At 43.6% G+C, this 16,952-nt stretch overlaps 1 pseudogene across 1 annotated transcript; it reads left to right on the top strand.

Moving 5' to 3' along the window:
- The first annotated feature begins 11,910 nt into the window (after window positions 1-11,910).
- On the top strand, window positions 11,911-13,047 carry LOC143769049 (ras-related protein Rap-1b pseudogene; annotated as a pseudogene). The gene has a single exon (XR_013214184.1). The product of XR_013214184.1 is annotated as a ras-related protein Rap-1b pseudogene (transcript).
- The last annotated feature ends 3,905 nt before the right edge of the window (window positions 13,048-16,952 follow it).

The following is a 16,952-nucleotide window of genomic DNA, read 5'->3' on the forward strand; positions in this document are numbered from 1 at the left end:
TGCTGACTGACTAAATACTTTTTTGCCCCACTGTATATACACGTATACACTGTATATGTGTGTATACTGTAATGCTGCAGAATCATGACCCCCCAGGTTGCCCACCCTTTATTTCTGCTACTTGCATTTTACTGCCCTGTGTTGCAAATTTGTGGAAACAAGTCTATTTTTAAAGGGAACTTATCTCCAGTGTTTGAGTCTTTCAACAAATTCCGCCGCCTGCATCACATCTGTGCTGCATTACACCGACATGTATATTGACTCCTGACCCCCTGTTTACCCCCATACAAAACATTTTATTTGCTCTCACGCTGTATTTAAAGTGAGGCTGGTTGGGCTTCCTCTCTGTTGTATGCTGCTGACCTGTACTTAGACTATCTAGAGAGCAAGATTACAGAAGTTACAAGAAGTGGGCCTGTGTTCTTAAAAATGCCAGGGCTGAATTTAAGTCCCATTCCGGCCCTGCGTGCATCCGTTCCCCGTAACACCAACATGAGGGAAGTTGCCATTCCATTCCAACTATTAGATCTTCCCGAGTCTGGTTATTTTTTGAAGACTCTGCTGATAACCCCAAACAGTCCATTTGCATCACCTGCCATGCCCGCATCAGCAGGGGTAGCAAAACTATCAACCTGACCACCACCAGCATGATCAGGCACATGGCAGCAAAGCACCCGAATTTGTGGGCCGAACCCCATGCTCCAGGAACACTGTCTGCAGGTGAGACCACTGCTTCTTGCACTGTTTTGCGTAGAAGCCAATTCCCAGTCCACCGTGCACGTGAAGATGCCTCTGGCCCTGCACCTGTTGTTGCCCACAGTCAAGCAGCATCATCATCAAGCCCATCCACGTCCTTGTCCCAGCGCAGCCTTCAGTTGTCTATACCCCAGTCATTGGAACACAAGCGGAAACACCCAGCCAACGCCCCACAGGCCACAGTCCTAAATTCTAACATTTCTCTTCTGCTTGTGCTCGAACTGTTGCCTTTTAGGCTCATTGAGACAGCTTTCCGCAACCTGATGGCGGCGGCCGTCCCAAGGTACTCGGTCCCGAGTCGCCATATTTCTCCCGGTTTGCCATACTGTCATTACACCAGCATGTGTCACACAACATTACCTGTGCTCTCAACAATGCTGTTACTGGGAAAGTCCACCTAACCACGGACACGTGGACAAGTGCTTGTGGGCAGGGACGGTACATCTCACTGACGGCACACTGGGCTAACATAGTGGAAGCCGGGACCCAGTCGGACCTTGGGATGGAACACATCCTCCCCACGCCAAGGATTGCGGGCCCTATGACAATCAGGGTTGCCCCCAGTCTACAGCTCCTGAACCTCCTCCTTCTCTTTAGCCTCCTTCTCTGAAATGAACACATCAGTCAGGAGCTGGAAGCACTGCAGCACTGCCTCAGCCAAGCGGCAACAGGCTATGCTGAAGCTAATCTGCTTAGATGACAAACCGCACAATGCTGAAGAGTTGTGAACAGCGCTGAAAGATCAGTCTGATATTTGGATGACACCGCTGAACCTACAGCCAGGCATGGTCGTGTGTGACAATGGCCGTAACCTGGTGGCGTCTCTGAGGCAAGGTGAGCTCACACACGTACCTTGTCTGGCCCATGTGCTTAACCTCGTGGTTCAACGTTTTCTAAAAAGCTACCCGGAGCTGCTGGATCTGCTAGTGAAAGTACGCCGTCTGTCTGCCCATTTTAGAAAGTCATCTACAGCTTCAGATGCCCTTGCCATGATTCAGCAGCGTTTGCAGCTTCCGGCTCACCGACTGGTGTGTGATGTCCCCATGCGTTGGAACTCTACACTGCATATGTTGGAAAGGATTTGTGAGCAGAAGAGGGCAGTCGTTGACTACCAGCATCAAGAAGGCTGTCGATATTCAGTTCAGACTCTACACATAAGACCTCCGGAGTGGACATGGATGTCAGACATATGTAACATCCTCCAAAACTTTAAGGACTGCACCAAGATGGTGAGCGGTGATGAATGATGCCATAATTAGCATCACCATCCAGCTTCTCTGCATTCTGAAAACCTCTCTGCTCACAATTAAAGAGGATGTATTGCAGGCAGAGCACGAGGACATGGAGCAAGGAACCATGCAGGGTGACTACATTCAGCCCAGCCTCATGTTGTCCCAACGTGGATTGGTAGACAACGAGGAGGAGGAACAGGAGCTACTTTCTTGCACTATAGACGGTACTACAAGCACAGCTGTCATACCATCTGTTCAGCAGGGATGGCCTAAGGACAGGGAGGAGGACAGCATGGTCAGTCATCCTGTTGGTGAGGACATGGAAGTCTTGCCAGTTAGCAGTCTGGCATGCATGGCTGACTTTATGTTGTGCTGCATTTCCCTCACATTATTAAAATTTATGGATACACTCATTACTGGTTGGTGACACTTCTAGACCCATGCTACAAGGAGAACTTTCAATCTCTTCTACTAGAGGCAGACAGGTATACAAAAATGTTGCATTACCAGAGGGCCCTTGTAGTGGAAGTAATTAAAAAATTCCCATGTGAGAACGCTGGCAGCAGACTTCAGAGTTTGTTGTACAACCAAGAAGTCCAAGCGAGAGAGACAGAAGTACAATCCAGCTCAGGCAGGGGAACAATGGCAAAGTTCTGGGACAGTTTTCTCAGACCCTCCCATCGTGCCGGCACAGAGGCAATGTTTGTACGATCTGCAAGGTACTCCCCTTAGCATCTTCCCAAACGTCCTCTGTGCCTTTTAATTATTGGGTCCTGGCCTGCCCTGCTGCTAGCATTCTGTCAGAGCGTGTTTTAGTCCCGCTGGTGGAATTATAACAGATAAGCTCATCCGCCTGTCAACTGAAAAGGTTTACAGGCTGACTCTTATAAAAATGAACAAGGGCTTGATTGGACAAGACTTCTGTACACCACGAAGTGAAAACAGCAAAACATAACCTCTAATACATTGTCTTTTTTGTGGAGGTGTATTCTCATGTACCTCTTCACAACCACACATAGGTGTACACTTCCTGATTTGGTCTGTTTGGCGTTATCCTCCTCCTTATCCTCATCATCCACAAACACTAGATCACCAGGGTTAACGTGTTCTGTGCTGCTACAGCCAGTCCAATTTTTATGCAAGGGTGTTTGTATGATGCCTATTACTAATTTGAAAACAAAACAAATGTTACTCCCCCAGGGGAAAATGTCATAAAAATGAAATTTTTCATATCTCTGGACCATCCTCTAATGAGCTAGTGTATATCTCTACAATAGAAAAATATTGAAATACTATTATATTATATTTTAATTTATATCCCGGTCTCTGAGCTGTTGCTAGGGACAAACATATCTCGTTGGACACATTCTGGCTTCATATCTATGAACCTGTGTTCACCCCTCCCTTTTGCTATTTTCTTTCATAGGTGGATTCACATTTTTATTTATTTGTTTGATTTCAGTACGATTTATCAATTATGTCACCTCATTATCCACCACTAGATCACCAGGGTTAACGTGTTCTGTGCTGCTACAGCCAGTCCAATTTTTGTCAAGAGTGTCTATCATGCCCATAAAATATTTTTTAAAAATGTACCCACATGGGGAAATGTGTGTCAGCCCATGCACTTCGTGTATGGGCGTTACAAGTCTAAGAGACCCGCTCCTTAACATTGGGCCTAGTTTTTAATGAGGCCTTCATCAATGTTTCCTCATTCTCCGTTACTAGATCACCAGGGTTAATGTGTTCCAGGGTTAAGCCAGTCCCATTTTTGGCAAGTGTGTCTATGATGCCCATAAAATATTTTTTAAATATGTACCCCCCCAATGGGAAATATTTATCAGCCCATGCACTGCATGTATGGGCATTACAAGTCTAGGAGACACACTCCTTTACATTGGGCCTAGTTTTTAATGAGGCCTTCATCAATATCTCCTCATGCTCCTCCAATAGATCACCAGGGTTAATGGGTTCTGTGCTGCTACAGTCCAATTTTTGGAAAGGATGTCTAGGATGCCCATAAAATATTTTTTTTAAATGTACCCCCAATGGGGAAATGTTTGCACAATTTTAGTAGTCCAAATGTTTTATTTTAGTGTCATAGCCTACTTATGGACACAATTTTGGTGGTCCAAAAAATCAAGAACACATTTTGATCACTGTTATCTCCGTCAGACGCATGGTGTATCTGTGGTGTCCAATTCCTTGCTTTGCAGGCATACATTGCATTTTTTTGGTCTGCTAGACTGCTACCCTTGGTGTATATACTGTATTTTGTGGTTTTTAAAATTTAAAAAAATACATCCCACATATTGAAACAGTCTGTTATCTCAGTCACACGTCTGGTCTATCTGTGGTCTTCAAATCTTAGCTTTTCAGTTATACATTCCATTTTCTGGTCTGATACCCTTGGGGTATACAGCATATTATATATATAGTGTGGTAGCTCCGTGACACGCCTCATCTATCTGTGGGCTACAAAGTGTACTTTTGAGGCTTCCATTCTCCTTTTTTGGCTGTGTTACCCTAGCTAGCTATTTTGTGATGAATTTTTTAAAAAATTTTTTTACCCCCATGGGGAAATGTTTGTCAGCCCATACAATTTGTGTATGGGCATTTCAAGTCTAGGAGACCCGCTCCTTTAAATTGGGCCTAGTTTTTAATGAGGCCTTCCACCACAGATCATCATCCACTGCCACTAGATCCCCAGGGTTAACGTGTTCCATGCTGCTACAGCCAGTCAATTTTTTGGCAAGGGTGTCTATGATCCCCATAAAAAATTGTTTAAAAAATATACCCCCCATTGGGAAATGTTTGTCAGACCATACACTGGGCATGTGTAGGGCATTACGAGTCTAGCAGACCCACTCCTTTGTAATGTGACAGGTTTTTTTTAGGAGGCCCTCATCCATGTTTTTTCCAAGGGGGGAATCGGGGTGCGTGCAAATTTGGGTCAAGGCGGCCCTTGCATTCAATCCATAAGGAAACTGTATGGCAGGACCAACTGAAGACACTGAAGTGGGTTTTCCTGTGGCCTTCCAGTATCTGGGTTCAAAGGCTTATTGGGCTGCATATGACTTGATAGCAGGGCAGGCCTTGCATTCTATGCAACATTTTTTCAGGAGGCCCTCCTGTACCTCTTGTGAAAAGGGTATTAGGGTGCGTTTTAATTCTTGGCAGCCCTGCGACTCACTGCATAGGCAATAACAGCATAGGAGACCCACTGTTTAATAATGGCCCTTTAAGAGTATTAATGCCGCCTGATGCCCCCTCTAAAAATAGGCTTTGTGACTTTGAGTCCCTCCTTCAGAAATGAAACAAGATGTGCCTCCTTATGTGTCACACACCACATGGCCAGCTAGGGTTGTTAAATGTTACAATGACATTTCCCAGTGAATGCATTTATATTGGTTGAAAGCAATGTTAAAGTTGGAAACGCATCAAAAACGCTGAACATAGCAAAAGTGGTGGAGGAACATTTCGGTCTGGGGTTAATTATTTTGCCTTATATAAATTTATTGCTTGGAAATTTGGAGACATGTTGTCAGTAGTTTATAGAATAAATGAACACTTTACATATTACTCAAAAATATACCTATAAAGAGAAAAATCAGACAAACTGAACATTTTTCAGTGGTCTCTTAATTTTTGCCAGAGCTGTATGTCCGCTGCAGCAGATCCACCACGGGTCAGCGAGTGACCGTACTGTAGATAGATGAAAGAGTGAGGCTACGGTCACACTATCAGTATTTGGTCAGTATTTCACATCAGTATTTGTTAGCCAAAACCACAAGAGGGTCAAAAATACAGACTTGGTGACGTGTTTCTATTATAGTTTTTTCCTCTGTTTGTCCCACTCCTGGTTTTGGCTTACAAATACTGATGTAAAATACTGACCAAATACTGAACGTGTGACGGCAGCCTTAACGTGGATATGGTCCACGCTGCAGAATAATCGTAGGTCCAAAATGTTTCACATGAAGAATGGTGGTTTTATTCAACGCGTTTCAAAGTCTGAATGACTTCTTCATCAGGAAATATCACACAATTACTTGGTAATGTCATAATAAATATGTTGTGCACATTTTAGAATCCCTTTTTGTTCCCAACAATCAATTATTATTTATGGGTGAGCCTTGAAACAAGTGTTACATTTTTTTCTGGAGCTCCACCATATCTTTTTAGAGCTAGAGATACATGTAGATGATGTATAATGCTGCTATATTGCAAGGTACTGCATCCATAACAGGCAAGTCGCAAAAAGTAAAAAACGGATGGAATTTTTAAGTCTTCATTTTTCCAGACCTGGTACCTTATAAGTTGCAGTGGGGCCCTATTCACTCAACCTATGTTGTCTCAGCCTAAATCCTGTAAGGGGGCAGTCAATTGTATTAAAGGGAACCTATCACCTCGTTTTTTAAAGATTAGATAAAAATAGTGTGAAATAGGGGCAGAGCTGGGCTTTACATTACTGCCTTTTTGGAGCCTTTACACCCCCGTTAGGCTGCCGAAATACCTGTGTGAAGTGGCCGTTTTGTCCTGTCACTCAAGTTGGTCAGGTCGGATGGGCGTGGTCACAGCGCTGTTTGTCCCCCAGGATCCTGCTCATCATTACGTTGGTGGCGTAGTGGTGTGCGCATGTCCAGCAGATGAATCCACTGCCCAGGAGATGAATAACGGCGCGGTCTTCGCCATTCAGCCGTTTACCGGTGGGCGCGGCCATCTTTCCTGTGGCCGCGCCTGCGCAGATGGAGCGCTCTGCTGCCCGGGGCTTCAGGAAAATGGCCGCCGCGATCTCCATCTGCGCACGCGCGGAATCCCGTGGCCATTTTCCTGAAGCCCGGGCAGCAGAGCGCTCCATCTGCGCACGCGCGGCCACAGGAAAGATGGCCGCGCCCACCGGTAAACGGCGAATAGCGAAGCCCGCGCCGTTATTCATCTCCTGGGCAGTGGATTCATCTGCTGGACATGCGCACACCACTACGCCACCAACGTAATGATGAGCAGGATCCTGGGGGACAAACAGCGCTGTGACCACGCCCATCCGACCTGACCAACTTGAGTGACAGGACAAAACGGACACTTCACTAAGGTATTTCGGCAGCCTAACGGGGGTGTAAAGGCACCAAAGAGGCAGTAATGTAAAGCCCAGCTCTGCCCCTATTTCACACTATTTTTATCTAATCTTTAAAAAACGGGGTGATAGGTTCCCTTTAAAGTGTGCCTGTCAAACCCCTAACAATTGTATTCTACTAAATAATTGTATTACCAAAGAAATAACAATATGGATTTTAGATAAACTGCAATGTGTAATTCCTATTAGGAAAATAAAATAAATGAACAACTTTGTTCTAGCAGTTAGGGGTGTGTCTCTGCACATTGTTAGGGAGCAGTCAGAAGGCCATATAAATTGGACAGAGATCGGACCGCCATGCTGAGACTGGAAGCGGCTTTCCTAACCAGAGTGTGGCAGCTGCATAGAAATATCCAGTATGAAACTGTCGTGCTCGGGTCTGGAGAGCCACCGGCCAGTGTGTGCATTGTGGTCCGATCTGTGTCTGACTTATATGGCTGTCTGACTGCACCCTAACACTGTCCATTCAGTGGTGCCAATATCAGTCTGTCCTGACACACCCCTTTGATGAGGAATTGTAACACCCAGTTCTCAAATGACTGAAGATCCGCTTTGACCTCTTAGCACCAAACCCTGTTTTCACCTTCCTGACCAGGCCAATTTTTACAAGTGTGACCATTGTCACTTTATGAGGTCATAACTCGCAAGTGTGACACCAGTCTAACAGGAGAAATTGCTCCATACAATTTGTTGTGCAATTTCTCCTGAGTGTGCAGATACCCCATATGTGGAGGAAAACAACTGTTTGGACGCACAGCAGGGTTCAGAAGGGAAGGAGCACCATTTGACTTTCTGAATGTAAAATTTGGAATAATTAGCGGATGCCATGTCGCGTTTGGAGAGCCCCTGATGTGCCTAAACATTGGAAACCCCACACAAGTGACCCCATTTTGGAAACTAGACCCCTTTGGGAACTTATCTAGATGTGTATTGAACACCTGGAACCCCCAGGTGCTTCACAGAAGTTTATAACGTTATGCCGTAAAAATAAAAAATTCACATATTTCCCACAAAAATCTTTTTTAGCTCCAAATTGTGTATTTTCACAAGGGTACCAAGACAAAATGGACCCCCAAATTTGTTGTGCAATTTCTCCTGAGCTCACCGATACCCCATACTACTTTTGATGCACAGTGCAAAGCTCAGAAGGGCAGAAGCACCATATTACAGTGCAGATTTTGCTGCACTTGTTTGAGGGTGCCATGTTACATTGGTAGAGCTCCTGAGGTGCCAACACATCAGAACTCCCATATGTGAGCCCATTTTACAAACTTCGGGGTTTCCATCTAAATCTCCGAGTGACATGACAGATGAAACCCCCGATGAATCCATTTCCTATAATGAGTCAGCAAAGTTACTCTGGGCTCAGTCTGGCCTCTGTTCAGAGGTGTCCTTTTCAGAAGTGCACCAAACTGTGGCCGATGGCACTTTTATGAAATTCTAAAAAGACGGACACCACCGGATCACAGGTCCTATAGCGTACACAGTGCCTCCATCTGCCTCACTATAGGGAATCTTCTGCTGGGGGTTGTCCGACTCACGTATTTCAGAGATTTACACAGAAACCCTGGTGTAAGCGCTCAACGCAGAGCGTAGGATAAATGTGTGCCAAGCCATACTGCGATCTTTGGGAGGCAGAATGAAAAAAATCAACAGCATGTGAAGAATTGGCTTTATTTATTTTTTACGCCGTTCCTTGTGCGGTATAAGTGATTAGGCGACTTTATTCTTCGGGTCTGTGCGATTACAGCGATACCAGATTTATATCGAGTTTTTATGTTTGGCTGCTGTCACACACAAAAACGCTTTTTATTGCGAAAACTAGCTTTTACATCACCATAGTTTGAGAGCTATAATTTTTACATATTTCTGCCGACAGAGTCATGTTATGGCTTATTTTTTGTGGGACGAGCTGACGTTTTTATTGGTATCATTTTCGGGCACATGACATTTTTTGATTGCTTTCTATTCCGATTTTTGTGAGACAGAATGAACAAAAACCAGCAATTCAGGAATTGCTTTTTTTTTAATTCCGTTCTGCGTGTGGTAAAATTGGTAAGGCAGCTTTATTCTTTGGGTCAGTATGATTACAGTGATACCCAATTTATATCTTTTTTATGTTTTGATGCTTTTACACAATAAAAACTACTTTTAGAAAAAATCATTATTTTTGCATCGCTTTATTCTGAGAGCTATAACTTTTTGTTTTTCTGCTGATAGAGCTGTACGATGGCTTGTTTTTTGCGGGACAAGACGACGTTTTCAGCAGTACCATTTTTAGTTACATTAGTCTATTTGATCGCACTTTATTGCATTTTATTGTTTGGCGGTATGATGATAAAGCATTGCTTTTTGCCTCTTTTTTTTTTTTACGGTGTACACTGAAGAGGTTACTGTTATTGGTTATTTTTTTTATTTACATAAATTCATGTATTTATTGGAAACATATTTCTTTTTTTCTTTATTTGAGGATTTAAAAAATATATATTTTTACACTTATTTTATTTTTTTACTGTTTACATTGTCCTAGGATGGGGCATTACTGTATAACATCAGATTGCTGATCTGATGTTCTGCAATGCAGGGAAGGAGGCATCTCAGGTCCTGCTCTCTGCAGGCACTGGGAAGCCACCTTCCCTGCAGGACCTGGAAGGACCATATTGGACCTGGGGGTCTCCCTGAAGACCATCAGGACGCGATCGCATCATGTTGTCCTGATGGAAACGCGCAGGGAGCCCACTCCCTGCGTAATGCCCCTCTATGTTGCTGTCACTACTGACAGCGGCATCAGAGGTTAAATGCCTGCGATCGGTGCTAGCATGGATTGTGTGATGATTGCAGCGGTGCTCAGCGTGAGGCTATGCAATCGGTGCGCTGTACTAATACTGCTGTTTGCGGGAGCGCAGTTCCCACAGAGCAGTACTAGTACGGCTCATGTGGGGAAGGGGTTAAGGTCATTTTGATACAACCCATTTTCTCAGCTGCACATCTAGCAGTCCTTGGAATGCTGAGCTCTGTATAAGGCTACGTTCACATTTGCGGTCCTCGCCGCAGCGTCGGGCGCCGCAGCGGCGCCGCATGCGTCATGCGCCCCTATATTTAACATGGGGGCGCATGGACATGCGGCGCACTTGCGTTTTGCGCCGCATGCGTCGCTGCGGCGCCCGCGTCGGTGCGCAGAGGACGCAGCAAGTTGCATTTTTGCTGCGTCCAAATTCAATGAAAAAAACGACGCATGCGGCGCAAAACGCAGCGTTGTGCATGCGTTTTGCTGCGTTTTTATTTGCGTTGTGCGTTGCGGCGCCGACGCTGCGGCGCACAACGCAAATGTGAACGTAGCCTAACCCCACCCACGTCTCTGATTGGCAGTTTCCTGTGTATACTGTACATAGGCAGAAGGCTTTCAATCAGTGGTGGGGGCAGGGTTATAAAGGGTTGATTAGGAGGCAAAAGACAACTAGTCCTGTAGTGATAATCTCCTGGTGATAAAACACTGATCATATTGAAACAGTATCACAGCCCAGTAAGTGATACATCGCTGGAATCAGGGTCTCTGTCCATACATCATGCTGCTCTCAGATTATAAAGCAAAAAAAATAGAGGAATGGCAGAACACAGAGTATTGGGGGGGGGGGGTCCTTTTAACTCTGAATTCTCAATTCTCAATAGCGTTGGCTATTACAGCTCTTGTGTGGGGAGAGGTCGCAGACTCATAAGGGCCCGAGGGATCCAAAGAACCCTGTACCACATACTGTATGATATTAGTTTTGGAAAAGGGGCTTTTCTTTATAGTCAAATGCAGTTTAACACACAAAGCACAAAGCAATAACCTTCACACTCGAGGACGAGCTACATAAGTCTCTGTGAGGCTATGTGCACACGTTGCGGATTTCCTGCGGATCCGCAGTGTTTTTTACCATGCAGAGACGCTGCAGATCCGCAAGCGATTTACAGTACAATGTAAATCAATAGGAAAAAAAAATGCTGTGCTAATGGTGTGGAAAATTCCGTGCGGAAACGCTGTGGATTAAGAGAAGGAGCATGTCACTTCTTTTTTGCGGATCTGCAGCGTTTTTGTACCCATTCCATTATAGAAAACCGCAGGGGTAAAAAACGCAGTAAATCCGCACAAAAAACGAGTCAAATCCGCACCTGTGTTTTCTGCCAAGAAATGCAGAATCCGCACAAAAAATTCCTAAGCCTAATCCGCAATGTGTGCACATAGCCTTATAGGACACAGAAATCTGGAACATTGGAACTGCTGCACCATGTTCAGCACAGTGTATGCTGCATTCATATGCCACACTGGCACTGTTCAGGGGTATGTCAGTATTAATAAGTATCACTGTGTGCTGCATCACAGTGTACACCCATCCACATACAACTGGGAAGAAGGAGACTTTTTTAAGTCTAATATTTCTGGTGCATACTATCCAGGTTTCCCTACAAACAGAAGAATTGGTCTGATGGATTCAATATCTACACAAATGCAAACATGACATTATATCCACGGCAGAAAAGGACATGAACACAGTGGACACATGAATTTTCCTATAAGAAAATAGCGCTTTATTAATCTGACAGCCATGTGGCTGGTGGACATTTTACTAGATCAAAGCCAGGAGGCTTCATGTACTAAAATTCCTGGTATGAAACCACGCAGCATGATGAATCCTTAGTGGTAGTGAAAAGGTTAACACCAGCATCTCAACACAAACATCAGAAGCACAACATGGTGACAGGTCCTCCTCCCCTACACTCCTGCTTCAGGCAGCGGTGTCTGATTGGATAAAGGCAAAGCAAGCTCATAAAAATATGAATAAATAGTGAGAGTGCTGCGAATCTGTGCACACTGTTCCAAAGCACAGGACATCAGGTTGCTCTTACTGTATGACCACTGTGCAGTGCAGATATGTCACTATCTGTCAAGGAGAAGAATCATATCAGGTTGGTGTTCCTAGGAGCAGCAGGGGTGGGCAAAACCTCACTCATCCATCGGTTTCTGCAGGACACCTTTGAACCCAAGCACAAGAGAACAGTGGAAGAGTTACACAGCACAGAGTATGAAACTACTGATGGAGAAGAAGTGAAAATTGAAATTCTGGACACCACCGGCAGCTATGAATTTCCAGCTATGAGGAAACTAAGTATGAGGAGCGGAGATGCTTTTGCTCTGGTTTACTCTGTGGACAACCCAGACTCTCTTGAGATTGTAAGAAGGTTGCGAGAAGAGATCCTTGATGTAAAGGAGGATAAATGTCCACCAATGGTAGTGGTTGGCAATAAAAAGGACAATGTTGATGACCAGAAGGTTTTTCGGGATGATGTGATGACCACAGTGGAGCTGGAGTGGAACTGTCGTCTACTGGAAACCTCTGCAAAAGAGAACTTAAATGTGACTGAGGTCTTCAGAGAACTGTTGAGAGAGGTCAACCTTCCCAGTCGACTAAGTCCTGCACTGAGGAAAAGGAGAGAGACTATCCCCAATGGGCAGAACCAGAAACCTCCAATGAATAAGACCAACAGCTGCAGCATCTGTTGATACTTGACTCTTCTAAGACTTTGAGGAAAAATAAAACAAAGTGGAATGTGTGGGTAATAATACAATATGGAAAAAGCTATCCATTATAGAAAGAACTCATTGTCATAGAAGTGTTTGGACAACTGGGAGGGAGGCTCTGCCTAGAAAGCTAGCACTCTCCTGAAAAAGACATGGTTTACTCAAAGATTAGCCAGTCTGAAGTTATTTCATGACTTGTCCATTGAGAGATCAAAGTAGACACCTCGTATCTTGTAGCCTATGGGACTGCATTATGTTATTGTTGTAGGTGTTTTTATTGCATATGAGCAATGCTACTTTTCACTGTAACCACAATGTTTTAGCTGAAGAAGCCTGTAATTTCTAATAAAGGTATTGGAAATGACTTCCATATTGTTTCCCTACTTTAATATTGCAGGGTGGAAGGAGCTAGGTAGATCATTTATCATGTCATACATATGTTGTAATGCGGTTTTACATTGATTGCTAAATTTATGGTGGATCTTTTCTGATTTAGATGTACATATTAGCTGTAGTTGTAATGCATCTGGTACCAAAAATGACATTGATCCAAGTAGTAGTTGTCAATAAAACACAGATGTTCTTGTCAACATAAATCATAAATCTAAGTAAGTGCTCTAACAGCCCTGGATACTATATCCAGCAATTCCTCCATGTCGCTGGGAGCTAATACCAGGGGATGCTCTTCAAGGGTTGCTCTTGTCAACAGATGGTAGCTCCAAGATCAACAATGAAAATCCTTATTCTATCCAAGTCCATCGGGAAGAGACTCTTCTCCCCTTCCTCCATGGCTTAGTGTGCGTAATTTCACCCACTGCATATTAAATAGATTTTTAGGATGTTCCTAAGGGATGAATGCACTGTGAATGAGATTTCTTGAAAAATCTGCAGTGAAAAAGACATATGTGAATGTACCCTAAGGCTTTAATTGATCTCTACTTCAGAAAACGTGGCTGTGGAATAGAAATGAAAGGGTAGAACGCAAGAAACCCAGCCATGTATATTATCAGCCTTTACTGCTGAATGGTAGCCTACAATTTGGGGAACAACTGTATGTGATTTTCTGATATATAAAAGCAGATTGTGCCGAGCAGTAAATACACCTTATAAAAAGAGATGAAATGCTCAATAACTCAGATAATACTGACATTGTCTATAGGAAGACTGAGTTTAACCCAACAGGTTCCTTTTCTGAACTGTAGTCCATGCATTAGTGTAGGTTTAACTCATTGATGACCAGATATTTTGGCTTTAAAAACACTGTATAGAAATTAATGGGTTCTGAAGAATGGGTGCAGTTTATTTATTACATCATCAAGATTATATCTGTACCATAACAATAGTTTAAATTGTTTGTATATTATTTTGATAAACTACATGAGAATTGAGATAATCATGAACAGCTTATCCATAGGGTTGGGGGAAAGCTTGACTGGGGGGGGGGTATTAATTTATTTTTTTAGTTATAGCTTGAACCTGAAAACATACATATTTACCTATCACTATAGGTTTTCTTTGAACTAGTCCAAAGTAGCCCCAGTAAAGGATTACGGTCCTACAGCCTCTAGAGCAGTGTCCCCCAACTCCAGTCCTCAAGATCCACCAACAGGTCATGTTTTCAGGATTTCCTTAGTATTGCACAGGTGATAATTGCATCACCTGGCCAGGCAAGCATTCAATCACCTGTGTAATACTGAGGAAATCCTGAAAACATGACCTGTTGGTGGCTCTTGAGGACCGGACCTGGGAACACTGCTCTAGAGGATGCAGCTATGTGGCATGATGGCACCATTGCTGTAATCAAGATTCCATGGATCAGTGAAGAATTTCAATAGTGAGTGCCTACAGACTTTTAGTTTCTAGTTAGGGAGTTTTTGTGGTCCTGGAAGTGGCACCATACACTCAAAACTATATTTAAAAATGGTCCAAAAAGGGGATTGGACATCTTCTCAAGAACTGCAGAACTGAAGTCTGGTCTGGATTAAGAGGTGGTCTTCTCAAGAGGTTCCCTCTCTTTTTGGAGGGAGGAAGGGGGGTTTGCAGAAAAAAACCATTTATTTTATTAGTTTTTAGAAGCATTTTTCGTTGACATTTTCTTTACCTGTCCTATAGAAAAGTCTATGTGAAACGAGCATGAACATATTATTCGAGCGCTCCCAAGATACTCGGATAACACCCAGGCATGCTCAGATAACGCTATATCAGAGCACGTTCGCTCATGACTAATTATTTTTTTTTGAGTATGAATAAAAAACAAGGAACGTAAATACTGGCACAAAGACCAAAAAATGAAACCAGCAAACCGAAAAAGACACAGACCAATTTTGAGAAATATGAAAGATGTGTGAAACCAACCTAACAGAGAAGATTCTGGCTGCAGATGCAAAATGCGACAGGGGAGGGTTGGAGTCTGTTTTATTGTGTCTCATATAGAAGGACCTTCCCATATAGCAATGCACTACTAACCATACAGGACTTCATGATTATTAGAAACAGACTAAAGACACAGCAGTTACATTAAAAGGAATCTGTCAGTAAGGTCAACCGCCCCCCCTCAAAAAAAAAACAAAAAAAAAACACATTGGAATGCATGTCTTTCAAAGCTAAATCTTTATATCTTCCATATGTTGATGCATTTCTGAAAAATCTGAGTTTTAATTCATATGCAAACGATGTGCTAAGTGCTCTGGGTGTGACAGAGCACTTCCCAAGCTTCTAGCTCTTAGGGCTCATTTCCACTGGCGAGAGACAAATCGGTCCGTAATCTGGACCGAAAAAACGGATGTAACGTATGCGATTGTCATGCGAGTGCAATGCGATTTTTAATCGCATCATCCGTATGACATCAGTATGACATCCGTATTGCTGTCCGATTTTTACGCACCAGTGTCCTTTGAAAAGCCGGCAAATCAGCGCCGTGTACAGTAAAATCACACTGACAGGTTAGAATAGAGTAGATATATGCACATAGAATGTGTATATATACATATATATATGTCAGTGAGACACCTATATATGTATATTTATATTTAATGCAGCGCTAGATAGCATAAAAGCCGCTAATTCAATTGCCGGCTTTTGCTCTCTCCTTCACAAACCCGACATGATATGAGACATGGTTTACATACAGTAAACCATCTCATATCCCCTTTTTTTTGGCATATTCCACACTACTAATGTTAGTAGTGCGTATGTGCAAAATTTGGCCGCTGTAGCTGCTCAAATAAAGGGTTAAATGGCGGAAAAAATTGGCGTGGGCTCCCGCGCAATTTTCTCCGCCAGAGTGGTAAAGCCAGTGACTGACGGCAGATATTAATAGCCTAGAGAGGGTCCATGGTTATTGGCCCCCCCCGTGGCTAAAAACATCTGCCCCCAGCCACCCCAGAAAAGGCACATCTGGAAGATGCGCCTATTCTGGCACTTGGCCACTCTCTTCCCACTCCCGTGTAGCGGTGGGATATGGGGTAATGAAGGGTTAATGTCACCTTGCTATTGTAAGGTGACATTAAGCCAGATTAATAATGGAGAGGCGTCAATTATGACACCTATCCATTATTAATCCAATTGTCTGAAAGGGTTAAAACACACACACACACACATGATTTAAAAGTATTTTAATGAAAGAAACAAACAGGTTGTTTTAGTATTTTATTGCTCTCAATCCATCAGGAACACCCTCGCTTGGAAAAATAATAAACACACAATATACATACCTTCTGATGTCCTATCATGTCCCACGAGGTAATCCATCTGAAGGGGTTAACTAATATTACAGGCATGAGCTGCGCTAAACCACTCGCTCGTGCCTGTAATCCCCGGGTGCTGAAAGGAAAGCAGAGTGATCTATACTTACATTCAGTCGCGGTGATGCGCCCCTGCTGGATGTTCTCATGAACTGCAGCCTGGGAACTTTTTCCCATGCTCCAGGTCATATGAGGACATCCACCAGGGGTCGCATCACCGCGACTGAAGGAAATGTAGGTCAATGACCTACATTTCCTTCATTCGCCGGGGAATTACAAGCACGAGCACAGCTGCATTTGCAGGGCTCCTGCTTGTAAATTATTTTAACCCCTTCAGATGGATTACCTCGTGGGACGAGACGGGTCAGCAGAAGGTATGTATATTGTGTGTTTATTGTTTTGCCAAGCGAGGGTCTGCAAATGGATTGAGAGAGCAATAAAATATTAAAACAACCGCTGTGTTTATTTCATTAAAATACTTTTAAATCGTGTGTGTGTGTGTGTGTGTTTTTAACCCTTTCAGACAA

This window comes from Ranitomeya variabilis, chromosome 4 (genome assembly GCF_051348905.1).
Source record: "Ranitomeya variabilis isolate aRanVar5 chromosome 4, aRanVar5.hap1, whole genome shotgun sequence".
NCBI classification, from domain to species: Eukaryota; Metazoa; Chordata; class Amphibia; order Anura; family Dendrobatidae; genus Ranitomeya; species Ranitomeya variabilis.